This window comes from Lissotriton helveticus, chromosome 7, assembly GCF_964261635.1.
Source record: "Lissotriton helveticus chromosome 7, aLisHel1.1, whole genome shotgun sequence".
Taxonomy (NCBI): domain Eukaryota; kingdom Metazoa; phylum Chordata; class Amphibia; order Caudata; family Salamandridae; genus Lissotriton; species Lissotriton helveticus.
Window position 1 is genome coordinate 1410656674 of NC_136068.1, and position 12555 is coordinate 1410669228.

The 12555-nt window shown below is 42.7% G+C and overlaps 1 protein-coding gene across 2 annotated transcripts in view; it reads right to left on the minus strand.

Moving 5' to 3' along the window:
* ELAC2 (elaC ribonuclease Z 2) overlaps positions 1-12555 on the minus strand; it is a 397407-nt gene that overhangs the window by 185073 nt on the left and 199779 nt on the right. The gene's annotated exons all lie outside the window — the stretch shown is intronic.

A 12555-nucleotide genomic window follows, 5' to 3' on the forward strand; every position in this document is an offset into this window, starting at 1 on the left:
ATCGTCCTGCTCGTCTGCCTCTTCTCCCTCGGTATCGAAAATGTTCACCGGGTCAGGTGCCGTCTGCTGGGCCTCCTGACGCGCCAAAGTCGAATCGTCTTCTTGGAGCGGAAACGAGAACAAGCCATACCGTTGGCTTCATCGTGATCCGGCGACAGGCACTTGTTGCACACAAGATGGACATCGATGTGGGGATACTTAGAGTTGCACACGGGGCACCTTTTGAACGGGCTCCGATCCATAATGGTCCGTCGAATTAGTCTTGTTGCGTCGACTGGGCCTCGAGCACTGAAGAGCCACGGAACTCCTCAGGACGTCCGACTCGGGAACTGAGCCGGAACAGAGCTGGGCACCGATCGCAAGACAATACCGACGATATAGGAAGGCCTTCGGGCCGAAAAGAAAGTTTCTATTGAATCCGAACTAGAGTGATCAAATATGCATCCGAACCCAATGGCGGAAAAAAACAATCTGGGGATGGAGTCGATGCCCATGCGCACTGTAGTCCAGGGGAGGAGCCACCTATCTCGTGATACTTCGAAGACTCTTCCAGGACAACAATGTGCAATCATCCGGACCCAACACTAGGCGGCGATCTATGCTATAGATATGAATTCAGCAGCCCACATGCCTCGAACTATACAGATTAAAACAGGTCCGGAAAAGAAAGGTAGCAGCTAACCGTAGGGCCTGCGAAGATGAAAAATGGGTTAACCTTCGGGAAGTTGCACTTACTGGTGATTCTAGAAAATACTGGGCCTTAATAGCCAAATTCTGTGACAGTAGAGGAAAATCTCAACCCATGTTAATCCCAGAAACAGAGTGGTCAATTTATATATCTTTATTGTATGCCCCTAATCTATTAGATGACGAGGGTGAGGGTCCCTTAATACCATAGCACTGGCAGGTGACGTAGAAGCTCCATCAGAGGGAAATTGAAGGGTATATTAAGGGGGCGAGATTCTCGGGCGCAATGGGTCCGGATGATGTCCCTGTAGCAATAATAAAAAAGGATTGTGGCGAGTGGGCAAAAGTATTACAACCTTTATTCGCCCATTGCTACAATTTCGGGGACATTCCTTATTCCTGGAAGGGAAGCATAATAGTTCCGCTATATAAAAAGGGCCGTAAAAACTCCCCGGCTAGTTTTAGGCAAATTTCCCTTCTAGACGCAACGGGAAAATTGTTTGCAAAAAGTATCCTGGTTCATTTACAAGAGTGGGTATTTGGAAATAATTTAATTCCCCTTGAACAATCAGGGTTTCGGAAGAACAGTGACACTCTAGATAACATCTCTGTTCTGCAAACCCTAATTGATAAATACCCCGTTGGTCGGAGGACTCCATTGTATACAGCATTTATTGATTTCTCCACAGCGTTCGATAGGGTAGATCGGGGACGCTGTGGAAGAAATTGATTACTATGGGAAATCTGCTAAGAGTGATAATTGCTCTTCACTCCTCTACATCGACCCAAGTTTTGTTAGGGGGGACTCAAGGCCTTTTAAGGAAAATTTCTACTAATAACGGGTTAAAGCATGGGTGCCTATTGGCCCCTTTACTCTTCTCAATCTACATAAATGACCTGCCGAGTCGGATAGGGGAGAGTAAAGGGGATCCTCCACAAGTGGGTAACCTAAAAATAAGTTGTTTGCTGTACGCTGATGCTATAATAATGGACTTAACCCCAATTGGGCTGCAGAGACGACTGTCAGAATTGGTTAGGTACACTAATTAATACTTTTTAAAAATAAATGTCTCAAAGAGTAAAGTGATGATTTTTAGTTATAAGGGCTGTAAGGTTAGATCAAACTTACAATGGTTTTTAGGAGATGAAATGACGGAAATAGTAAAATTTTACCCTTATCTAGGAAAATTTTTCACAAATAGGTGTTCTGTTAAAAAACACATGGACCATTGCAAAAGTAAAGCTATTTCACAAGCCTCTGCAATTAATCGCTTGTACTTGCAATGTGGGAAAAGACATTTCTCACACCATTGCCGTATATAAAATAAATATTCCCCCAACTTTGTATTACGGCAATGAAACGATAGATGAATGTGAATGGGCAAAGTACGAGAAAGTGGAAGGTAAAATCTGGTGACAATTATGCAATTTGAGTCATGCTGCGTCAATTGCGGCCCTTAGGCTCGAATTTGGCCTTCTTTCAACATATGTCTTAACAATGGCAGCTTGTTTAAGATGGGGTAACGCATTGATTAATTCTCAGGAGATCCTATTAAGGTTGGCATTGCATAAGGAAATTTTTGTTAATATGCTATCTAAAAGTGTAATTTTTAGGAATTATTTAAAGGCTTTAAGCAGTTTTGGTTTAGATTTTGAAGGGGCAGCAGGTTTGGATAAAATAACATTAAAACATATAATTAAAAGAACTATATATGTGATTTCACGGGAAAGAGATTTGAAAATATGCCGCGTGAATGGAAGGTTGGACTGTATTGCGGAGAGCTCTATAGTTAAAAATCCTCAGCGTACATTCTTTGGAACTTGAATCATGGAGTTCGAAGAGTGATTTTATTATTAAGAATGAACCTGCTGCCTTTGAGGATTTAAACAGGTGCCTGGCAGGGTATCCCCAAAAACAAAAGACACTGTGATTTATGCAATGGCGGCATACAAGACCTTAACCATGTTTTGATTGTATGCCCAGCACTTCTTTCAATACGCCGCAAATATTTAAGGCATTTTTTTAACAGTATAAAATCTCAACAGCAGAACAGGCCCGTAATTTTCTTCTGCTCCCACCATCTGAACTGATTTGTTTTAAAATGTTTCGCTTTTTTAAAGAATTTTTGAATGTATATTAAAATTTAGCAGACTTAGGTGATCCTTATGCCTTTATAGTACTGTGTGATGTGTTCTCATGCATTAGCACTTTGTTATGCACTTTAATTAGTCATTAAATATGAAAATCAATGCTTACTTCTACTGTGTACTAGCACTCCTGTAAGATAGTTAATTAACAAAGTGCATTTCCTTAGAAGCATAGCTCCTGGGTAATTATTTGTGAGAAATGTCCTAGAATAGGGTATTAATGCACTAGCACTTTTGTATTGCATTAGCACTTTATTTAGCACTTTATAAATATACTTGCTGCTATTTCCATTTCATGATCACCTCCCTAAAAAGTTTTTAATTATTTATGTAAATTGTTATGTGTATATTGGATGGTAATGGTATTTTTATCTTAACCAAGTGTGATTCAAAAGTAGATTTAAAAAAAAAAAAAAAAAAAAAAAAAAAAATCAGGGTGAGAGTTCAAAGTTTTACCCACCTGATAATAATAGACATTGGCTGTAAATATATTTTACTAGAATGTTGTAGCCCACCGTAGTGATGAACTTAATGGAGAAAAGAGAATTAGACTACTTGAGAATTATGCAATTAAGGAAAATTGAATATGTAACTCTTTGTGGTTTAGAGACTGCCCTCTGTCGTCCTCCAGAGTGTAGTCTATTGAAGAGAAGTGATGATGTACTCTTGGGTGTAACCTAGAAAAATTCATGTTGTAATTTTTCCTGTTTTTTACTATTGTGATTTGAATGAAATGTTGTTTTATCTGTATTTTATGTGGAATTCCTCGGAATTCCAAATCATAATAAAATAATTGAATTGAAGATGGTTATCCTCAAGCTAAAGGGACTAAATGGGAATGGGAAGAGTACCGAATTGGACAATATTTCAAAACCATATGTCTTCACGAATATGATGACTATCAAAGACAATAGACCTTTTGTAATTTCTGTGACAAGCTAGCCTGGCTGATGAGGGGTGATGCCCCAAAACCGGTCCTAGGATGCTTGTTTCCAGTCGAGGGAGGGCCTGGCTTGGCAGTTTAGGCTGGACTGTTCCCATGAGGCACAGGGTCAAGACTGAATTGCATATGACTGGGTCCAAACTGGGGTGGTGTGGTGAGCAAAAGAGCGATGGTTTAAACCCAGATCTTTGGGACTGGGGGTGAACTTTTGCATTGTTCAGCATTCTGTCCATCATTTGCTCCTTATGCCATCTATAGTATACTATAACAGTGAACATTTTTATTAATCAATTTAAAAAAAGTGCATTTTGCTGTAATAACATTTCAGACCAATGTTTTCCAATAGAAAAGCAGAGTATTCCAACTAACAGTGAAGGGGAAGTGCTCAACACGAAATTCAAAAAGAATCAGCTATGATTCGGATTAACTATGGCATTTGTCTGGCTAGCTCTGGTAGACACAAACAAACATTTACACATTGTATAAAATGGGGTATTATTTACTGGCCTCTTTCAAGTTCAGTAGATCAGCTTTATTATTAGTATTGAACTTTTGGGCGCTAAGGCATTCCCCAAATGTTTAGATCAGAGTGAATTCCAGTGGCACGTACCTAAGAGGTAGAAAGACCTGGGTTTGGAGGCAGCGCAGAGTGGTTTGGGTGTAGTTGGGCAGCAAGACAGCTGGTCAGAAAGCATTTTACGCCATGCCATTTACTAATTTGAAAGCCAAAACAACTTCATTATTAACCCTTTCGTACATAAATACGTCAAAATCACAGCTGCCAAAATGCCTGAAAGAAAAGAACAGTTACCTGTAATCTGTTGTTCTCCAGTATTGGTATCTTTCAGAGATTCACATGCCTGAATCATTCCCAGTCGTCGGAGTGAGTCCCACGGTATATAAAAATAGCAATAATTATGCATAACATAGTTACATCATAGGTAGATTAGAACCAGGAAGTGAAATAGCTAGAAGTCAATAAGAAAAAAGTTCCACTAGCATGACTCGTCCAGGTCATTATATATAGTCCAAACTACAGCCAATCAGGCGACAGCACGCTCCAGAATGTTCTCCTCAGAGGCTCAGGCTCTCAGATTTTGTAGCACAAGTGTGATCTAGAGTGCCAAAAAAAGAAGAAAGAAAAAAAAAGCATAGAAGAATCTGACGGATGGTGGGTTGGTTGCATGTTAATCTATGAAAGATACCAATACTAGATAACCACAGATTACAGGTAAGTAACTATTGTTCTTCTCCAGCATTGGGGTATCTTTCATAGATTCACAGGCCTGAATCAGAGTAGAGAGCAGTAAATCCATAATAATATTCGTGATATTCTGATCACGATATAAACATATGCATATCAGAAGCAATATGTAACCACAGTTATAGATCTCTATATTTATATCCATATATAAAAATAGAAATATATATATAGTCAAAAATTGACTAAGGTAAGGAATCTATCACTAACGTGTCTCTTTCAGATATATATTTACATATATTTATCCATAAACAATCATAAGATATGTATGTAAGAAAATACCAAGAGGAGGAGGGAAGAATAGAGGCTCAACTTATTTAAAAAGATTACGGAGTACCACTTGTCCCACAGACGTGTCTGCATTGCTGGCAGCCTTCAGACAGTAGTGCTTAGTAAAGGTGTGCCTGCTGGACCACGTAGCAGCTCTGCAGATTTGATGAAGAGGCACACCAGCAAAGAGCAGTATAGGAAGAGATTGCTCGAATAGAGTGCGCTCTGGGAGTGGCTTGTAGTGGTCTGCCTGCATGCTGATGTCAGAAACAAATTGCAGCAGAAATCCAACGAGCCATGGATTGTTTGGATATTGGGTGTCCTGTACGCATCTTTCCATAAGCTATAAATAGCTGATCAGATTTTCGAATTGAGGCTGTTCTCTGTAAATAGAATTTGAGACACCTCTTAACATCAAGAGTATGCAAAGCCCTTTCCGCACGGGATTAAGGATTAGGAAAGAGTCTTTAAAATGACAGGTTCATTGAGATGGAAGTCCGAAGGTACTTTAGGCATAAAAGTGGGGTTAGTGCGTAGCACCACCGAATCCCTGGTGAATTGGAGGTAAGGCAGTTTTATAGTGAAGGCTTGAATGTCACTGACCCGCCTAGCAGATGTGAAAGCTAACAGTAGAGATGCTTTCCATGAAAGAAACTTCAAATCGGTCTTATGAATAGGTTTGAAAGGATGGCGCAGGAGTTGTGAAAGCACAACGTTAAGATGCCAAGATGGAGGTGGAGGCGGAGGCGGATGGGAGGAAACATGCGAAACAATCCCTTGAACTGCTGAATGATCCTGGAAGAGTAAAGAGTTGGAACCATCCTGTCGGAATCTGGAGATAGCCGCTAAGAATACTTTGAGGGTAGAATGCGAAAGGCCTGATCTTGTCAAATGCAAAAAGAAAGGCAAAATTTGTTCCGGTTTTGCCTGAATTGGAAATGTTGGCGGCTTGGCACCAAAGGCAACAGTTTCCATTTGAACCTGTATGTCTTTATTGTGGAAGGCGCCCTAGAATTGGCCAAGACTTCCCTACAGTCAGAAGGAATGTCTAAGTGAGGGAATTCAAAGTGCTCAGACGCCAGGCCGCTAAGTGCAGGGATGCAGGATCCGGGTGGCAGATCTGTCCATTCTGAATGGATAGAAGGTTCAGTATTGGTCGCAACTGAATGGGATCACATTCGGAGAGCAGGAGGAGTTCGGTAAACAAGAACTGGCGAGGCCACCTGGGAGCTATGAGTATTAGACGACAAGGCTCCTTCATTTTCCAGAGAACGCTGGGAACCAACGGTGTCGGTGGAAAAGCGTAGGCATAGATCCGCGACCAGTTCATCAAAAACGCATTCCAGCATGACCCCTTGTGGGGAAGCCAACTTGCGAAGAATGGGCATTTGCAGTTCGGACTGGTCGTGAACAAGACCAGATCGAATCGACCCCACTCATGAAAAATATGATCCAAAGTTGGAATATGGAGCTCCCACTGGTGATTGGAAATTGTCGATCTGCTAGGGAATCCGCAAGAACGTGGAAACTCCCAGGACATGGATTGCTGTCAGACTTACCTGATGTTTGATCGCCTCGCCCAATCCCACATTTTCTGGGCTTGTTGAGACAATAGAGCAGATCTTGTCCCTCCCTGTTTGTTCAAGTAGTGCATGCTTGTGTTGTCCGTCCGGATCAGCACTGATGCTCCGAGAATGATGGTGCAAAAAGATTTTAGAGCTAGGAAGATCGCCAGCAATTCCAAGCGGTTGATATGCCAAGTTGGTTGTTAAGCATCCCATCTCCCGCTGACAGAGTCTTTGCAGGTGAGCTCCCCATCCTTCGAAGGAGGCGTCCATGGTGACGACGAAGCTTGGAGCTTCTATTAGGAATGAGCAGCCTGCTGTTACATTTCTCTTGCAAGTCCACCATCGTGGAGCGTCCCTTATTCAAGGAGTGATGTGGATGAGATTGACGAAGGATCCAGAGACTTGCAGCCACTGTTTGTTGAGTTCTTCTTGCAGAGGTCTCATCCGGAGACGGCAGTTGGGGATCAGGGAAGTCAAGATGAAAGCATCCCCAGAAGCGACTTGAACTGTCGGACTGAAATGCACTTTCTTGATCGCAGTAGCTGGGCGAGTTTGCAAAGTTTCAGTTGCCTTTCGTTTGAAACAAAGGTTTGTATTCGCAAAGTGTCTATGGTGGCTCCCAAGAACGCTCTTTCTTGCGATGGGACGAGGTGTGACTTGTCGAAATTGATTGAGAGACCCAGAGATTAGAAAAGAGATAGACATCTCTGAATGTGGACATTTGCGATTTTGAAAGAATCCGCCTTGATAAGGCAGTCGTCTAAATGAGGCAAAAATCTGGATTCCCTCCAGTCGAAGGTGTGCAGCCACCGGTGCTTAAGACCTTGGTAAAGACCCGTGGTGCGGAACGTAGTCCGAAAGGAAGGACCTTGAACTGAAATCCCTGCCAGCTACTCTGAACCTCAAGAACTTTCTGTGGGTAGAATTAGTACATGAAAATAAGCGTCTTGGAGGTTGGGATGGTCATATGATCTCCCGCCATGAGGAGTTGAAGGATCTCTTGAAGAGTCAGTATCCGAAAGGATAATTTTTTGAGATATATTTGTTGAGAGAGCGAAGATCTAGAATGGGACGCCATTCTCCCAATTTTTTTTTTTATTAGCAGAAAGAATATGGAATAAAAACCGGTTCATCTTTGCAATCGGGGAACTGTGTTGATCGCTCCTTTTCGCAACATCAAATTTATTTGGGCAAAAAGCTCTGAGAGGTGAGCTGGAGGCGGTCCTTTGGGAGGAGAATTCGGAGGAAGTTTTACAAACTCTAGAACATGGCCTCAGGCTACAAAGTCCAAGACCCATTTGTCTGTTATCTGCGACCAGTTGGAGTAGAAACGGGAGATTTTTCCTCCAACTTTTAAAGGGGTAAGCGGTAGAGCAGGTAGCAGTTGTCACTGCTTCTTGGGCGTATAACGCCCGTGGTAAGTAGATTTCCTTCTGTTTTGTGAGTAGGAGGTAGATGGTTGCTGTCTGAAGGATTGTTGGCACTGGGAAGAGTAATGTTGGTTACTCTGATAGGACTGATATCGTCTTTGCTGATTATAGCCTCCTTGATTAGAAAAAGATCCGCGCCTCTAGCCCCACGAAAGGGCGGTTTACGAAACTGAAGCGTTCCGAGAGATCTGGCTGTCTCTGAATCCTTTTTAATAGCCTCTAGGGCCTCGTCAACATGCAGACCAAAAAGAGACTCGCCATCAAAAGCCATATCAATTATTTTAGCCTGAATCTCTTGGCAAAATTATGTTGATTTTAACCAGCCCTGCCTCAGCAGGACCGCAGCACCTGCCAGTTGTCGAAAACCTGTAGATGCAACATCCACTGATGAATCAATCTCAGCCGAGATTCATTCCCCTTCCTGAAGGATCTTAAGCGCCTCTGACTTAGAGGGCTCAGGCAACATGTCGATGTAGGGAGAAATGTCCGACCACATCGGTCTATCATATCGTCCTAAGATAGCCAGTGAGTTAGCTGAACAGATGGTCGTTGCTACCATCGTGGACACCTTCTTTCCAATAGCGTCCAAACATCTCCCATTCTGATCAGGAGGTGCTGACAGCGGAGAGGAGGGATTCCGCGCTCGTCGTTGAGCTGCTTTGGCGATAACAGAATCTGCCTTTGGTTGACCTATTAGACATGCAGGTGAATTGTTCGGTGCCTTATACTTTTTATCAAGGCGGGGCAGGACCGCCGTAACAGAAGCAGGAGCTTTCATAACTTTTAGTCCTTCCTGCCAAATAAAATCAATAATCAGGATAGACCGTATTTGTTTCCGTGGTTGATCTTTAAAATCGTAAAGAAAACAATCATCCTTTTTTGTTTCCATAGGAAGAAGAAAACGCTGTTTAGCCCTCTCCATAAGAAGGTGAAAACCTCCAATGTCAACAGGAGGAGAGTCGGCAGGAGCAGGAGTTGAAGGAGACAGAGTTTGTATCTGGTAGTCATCCTACTCCGTAAGGAGAGATCTGTCATCCAATCCTCCTTCTCCATTGTCGTGAGAGGTGTGAGTTTCCTGAGAGTGATGTGAAGGTACCGGAGAATGTGGCCTGGGCGACCTCAAAGCTGATAAAGATTGAGGAACCGGTGTGGGCGGTATAGAAGCCAATTCAGATGGAGAGAAACAGCGATGGTAATCATCCAACATATACTGCAGATTATTTAGAAAAGCCAAAGGCATTTGGGCTGTAGGAATCGGATCTGGAGCTGAAGGAACCGTCTCCGGACAAAACGCGTCATCTTGATCCACATCTTGATACTTAATGAGGAGCTCAAAAGGGCTCCTGGCAATAAGGAACCTATCTACCTCATCTGATACTTTATCCTCATCTTCAGAATCCAACAATTGTTCAGGTAACCTAAGAGGAACCTTAGCAGTGGAGATTGTAATTGGAGAAAGGACCTCCAATGAGGATCCACGTCTATGTAACAAAGAAGACGTTTCTGTCGACGGAGGCAGCTGTATATATGGTGTCGCAGACGATGTAGAAGATACTTCAAGCGTAGATGAAGACCAAACCTGAAGAGCTGTACATGAAGACAGTGGTAGCGTCGACGAGGCAGCCGTCGACAACACTTAATCTTCGTTGTTGGAGTGTCGACGGTAGATTTAATCTCTTTCGTCGACTGGACTGGTTTTACGGAGACTGACACCAGCGTCAACGGCGAAGATGCTGACGACATCATCATCTGTGGGTTCGGTGACAAGAACCTAGCAGTCGACGTCGTAGCAGCGGCGACGGAGGGCTTCGCCGATGAAGCGTCGTCATCGAGCTAGTCGACGAGGGACCCCGTTTCTGAGGTAAATCTTTGTCAGAAACCTGTTTTGAAGTTTGAGAGTTCACAGTCTCTCGGGGGCGCAGAAGGCATAGTCTTACTTTTAGAAGGTGGAAGAGCCTTTTTTCAGTAGAAGGCAGCTCAGCACTCTTGGAGGTATGCGGTTTCTTCGACACCCTGGCCTCAGGAGAAGATAAGTCTGTGTCAGCAGTCCTCTTCATAGAGGACGTAGTCTGGACAGAGGCAATACTCCCAACTTCAGATAAGGAATTGTCCTGATCTTTAATCTTCTGTAGCCACAGAATTAGACACCCCTCCCTCTCCCTCAGAGTCTTTTGTGGGAAAGTTCTGCAGATCTTGCAGTCTCTCACCTGTTGGTCAGGATTCAAGCAGTAAATGCACTTCTTGTGAAGATCTTCTGAAAACAGACGGAGTTTCCCACAAGACTCACATGGTCGAAAGAGATTTCTTTGAAGAAGACATCATAAATGAAGAATTTTTCAAAGAAAAAACAGAAGAACTGAGCAGAGCTCAAGGAGACTCCCTTCACACGACGAGCATTAGAAAATCAGAGCCTGAGCCTCGGAGGAGAACATTCTGGAGGGTGTTGTCGCCTGATTAGCTGTAGTTTGGACTATATATAATGACTTGGACGAGTCATGCTAGAGGAAATTCTTTCCTATCGACTTCTAGCTATTTCACTTCCTATTTCTAATCTACCTATGTTATGCATTATTATTGCTATTTTTCTGTACCATGGGACTCCAACTCCGACGACCGGGAATGATTCAGGCATGTGAATCTATGAAAGATACCCCAATATTGGAGAAATAACATTACACATTTTATATTCAGCAGAAAGACATAGCCTGACCACACTCCTAGGTAGGTGTAAACACACAAATGTCACAGCCCATACTACGTCGAAGTATCCTAGCTCTGAAACAGCTTGAGCAGGGATATTCTCCACTCAATCACTAATGCAGTTCAGATCAAGGATCAAATCCCATTTGTTATATTCTTGTTGAGCGTAGCATCCACCCCCCCCCCCCCATATCCCCCCCGTCCCCCCATCCCTCTCAGGCCCTCCAATTTCACCTGCATGTATAATGTAACCATGTACAATACCACTGTATTATTATGCATCATGTTTCATGACTCATTTAAGGACTTTCACAGGCTTCCCTTTGAAGTTGCCCATAAGGTAACATGCACGCAAGTGACTGAACATCACCCACCTACCTGAAAGAGAATCTTTAAACTACTGGAAGGGAATAGAATAAAAGAGGCAAATACGGTCTTCTTTAACCCCTGGACCGCGGCGCAAATTCCGCCGCGGTGCTGGGGAATTAAGGAGTGGGCGTTTTTCGGAAGGACCCCGGCCGTCCTCCACATATGCCCACTGTGACGTTGGACGGCCAGAGGCTTCAAAACTTCACAAAGTAAAACACTCTGTATTCTTGTGACTAGAACAAAGGTTTTAGATTTAAGTGCCAAAAAACATAAGACTCTAGCCTTATGTTCAATACTTCCAAATGAATTGAAAACCTCACTTCTTCAGAATTCACCTTTAAGACGAATATTTTTTTTTCATACACTTAAGTTTCTTTATTCTACATTCTTGCCACTTCACTCTCTAGTCCTCTTTATTCTCTGAATTTTAACTCAGACTATTCTTAACTGCACAATGTTCAGCTGTCATGTGGTTAATTTGTACTACGTAAAAAGCAGAACTAAATACCTACAATTTAGCCTCAGAAAATGGCATTTTAAAAAGCAGAAATTCTGACATTATTTGGGGAAAATGATACAAGTTGCGGGACAGAAGTTACTATGGGTCGCAATGGTGACAGAGTATTCATACCGCCAATATGGAGGTCCTTCCGACAGATTTAAATACAGGTGTACATTCGGTTAAATCAGTGGGAGACACTTCTCCAATAGCCCTGGGTAGTAAAGGCCATCTAAGATATGGTTACATGTCTGCCAACCCAATTTAGAGGGGCTGCAGTAGTAATGTTTTACTGTACCTCACGGCCAGTCTTTTTGAAAAGAAAAAAGAAAATAGTTTGCTGCAAGGGCCACATCTTTCCGACACAGCCCTGCAGCAAACATTAAAATGCATTCTGAAGAACCGCCAAGATGGCGGTGTCCGGTAATGCCTTCACAAATAACCACCTGCTTGGTGTTCATTTATAAATTATTTGGGATGCCTCTCAACCATAGAATGGAGTAATTCACTCCATCCTCAATGGCGGACTCACGGACCGTCCACCCAAAACTAAAATCGGGCCCTATGTGTTTTGAAATCTTTTTACATTTAAGGGGTTTTTATTTTCTTTAACTTTGTTCTGAAAAGCAACAAATACAGAGCAAATGTTTCATGTACAAAGATATGTATTGTTTGAAAAA